Below are 2854 nucleotides of genomic sequence, written 5' to 3' on the forward strand. Positions count from 1 at the left end.
TACTTGCGAAGTCCTCGTCTGTTATTAAAACACCTGATGTTGAGCTGTAGGTTAATGTGTATCAATCTTTTTTCCTACTTGGGTGCACTTTGTGCAACCGTATCGGGATGTATGCGAGGGTGTGCCAGTAACAAACGCCCTTGCCGGAGCATCGCAAATCACTGCCCTAATATCAATTATAATTTTTCTCCCTGACTGTTGCAACCCATTTTCTTTTAAATTCGTGAACACAAATATAAATTTTTGTAAGTATTCATCACAACTTTGTGGTTTGCTATTACCAATAAACACTCCTATAGGAAATACGGGCTGATTTTTTAAATTGTTTACTCATACTAGGATGGGCCACAACTGAGCTCTTGAGCTCCTAAATAAAGGAAGGCCGTCTATGTTTATATCTATAACCAAATTGTCAGGCAGCTGGACAACGCTAGATATTTTATTAAGTTGTTGGGTCAATCCTACATGAAGGTATGATCCCCCAGCTACAGAATATATTTCTGGTTTAATTGAACAATCGAATTTATAAAACATTGAAACGTTCAAATTTTCCTCCTTGAGAATCCTAACCAAATCTTTTGCACATCTCCGCGTTGGTTTATGTTCAGAGTACCACCCCTTTAATTTGTCGTTTAAACTTAAAACTCCTAAGTTTTCATATTCACGCACATTATCGTTAACTAATTCAATTTGTACCAACGCCTCTTCTAATTCTGTTTCCATTTCACTTATCTCTGAACTGTTAGCACTTTCTTTTCCTACGGACAGCAATTTTTCTAAGTACTTTTCCTTTTCAGCTTTTATCAATCTTCTCAAATGCATTTTGCTACTCATTTTAACTTATTATAGTAAAATTATTACAACTTTAGTTTATTTTAGTTATATTTACTCATTTACCCACTTTAATTATTTTTGCACGCAACAATTGAAACGACGCTTGCAACCACGACAAATCAACTGAGTAGAAGTAGATCAGAAAAAATGAGTATATAAAAAATTAGAAATAACGGGATAATCTCGTTTTCCATGGCACACTTTCTACCAACAGACAAAAAACACAAGCAAGTGGCGCCAGATACAAACAAAAAGCAGCAGTAGCATACCGAAAATAATTTAACTATCGCTTTTATGCATTACTTATGCCCTTGAGAAGTAGGTAGAGATATTGTGTTAGTTAAATCACTAGTCCTTAGTCAGAAAAACTGCAGGGTAATGTTCGCGCATACAAATGCATACACCCATACATACATGCATTAGAAAATGCATTGATATTATATGCATGTCTACATATAGCCGACGCAAATGCAAGCATTAAAATTAAAATTATGATAAGACCAAAGCGTTGGTTTGTAAATAGTACATACCAAAACAACATGTGCATACACACACACACATACATATGTATTTACAATTAGTTAAGGAAAATAGAACTAGAATTTGTATATAAAAGGAAAATATTTAATAAACAGAGCAGAATCGTAAAGACTCTCAATAACACTCTTCTTCTTCTTCTATAATTTATTTTGTATGCTTTACTTCCCCCCACCAGCGGTAAGGGGTAAAGCATTTAATAATTTTTATTCTTCTTTCCTTATTAAGGTTTTACTTCCCCCCACCAGCGGTAAGGGGTAAAACTTTTAATATTGAAAGTACTAACCTCTTATTTTATTAGACTCTACTTCCCCCCACCAGTGGTAAGGGGTAGAGAATTTTAAAATAAGAGTATTTGTAGTTCAAGCATTGCTGAGAATTACTTGTTACCCCCCACCCGAGGTAAGGAACAAGTGACTCAGCTCTGCAACGAACACTATTAGTCTGTTCCAATAGCAGTCAGAACTTACAGGAAGTCGTTCCTATTGACATAAAACCTGTAAGTGGGAACACATTTGAGAGAGTAACTGAGCAACTGTTCCTAGTCAGAAGTTACAGGATTTAGTCCGGAGATTTTTTTTCCTGTAAGTTCATGAAAAGTGTCAAACGATCAGCTGATTTACATGTGCAAACAAAAACAGAAAGCGGTGAAAGCAAAGACCCTTATATTTGTTAAAAAAAATGGAAGTAAACAACGAAATATTAAAATATGTATAGATTTTAATAATTATTTAGTGATATTTCAGCCCAATCAGTGTAGTACCAATGACATGTAAACAAACCGTCTGACGTTTTTACAGGAAATAGTGCTTTTTGCGTTCCTATGCACTTCTGCATCTGTTCTCCTTTTACTCTCATTTGAGAGCGTAAAATTGTAGTTTGACAGTTCCACTGGTTTTAGTCCGAAGTTCAAAGGAACAGACTATATGTATAACATAATTTAAGCTGAACTTTTAAATTTATAATAATTTGGGCACTGTTTTGTATTAGGTACGTAACAGCGCGGTAAGATGCAGCTTAAATTAGCGCCTGGCGACCTTATCCTCATACCAGCACTAAAAAGAATCAGGTACTAACAAAAAATAAGAAGGTAGTGAAGTTCTGTAGAACCTGTAGAAACTGCTTTTGTATGTATGCCATTGCCTGCAAACTAAACCAGCAACTGTCACATTTACCTAGGGACACGACTTTCGATACGATACGACACCATATCGATACTTTTGGCATTCGATACCGATATTTTTTAGTCGATAGCTTTAAAACGATATTTTTTGGAATCGAGTACCAGAATCCTAGGATCGTACCGAATGTCATAAACTCAAATTAGTCAGCTTTCAGACACGTCAAGTCTTGCTTTAAAGTCTGCTCGTTCCAAGGCGAAGGACGTGAGAAGAAAACGGAAGAGTGCACATACCTCCCATTTAAAGAACCACGAACTTGAATTCAATAAAAATTGACGCGCCTGGAAGCAAATAGAAAACAC

Source organism: Rhagoletis pomonella, unplaced genomic scaffold (genome assembly GCF_013731165.1).
Source record: "Rhagoletis pomonella isolate Grant_MI unplaced genomic scaffold, Rhpom_1.0 Rhpom_scaffold_00003, whole genome shotgun sequence".
NCBI classification, from domain to species: domain Eukaryota; kingdom Metazoa; phylum Arthropoda; class Insecta; order Diptera; family Tephritidae; genus Rhagoletis; species Rhagoletis pomonella.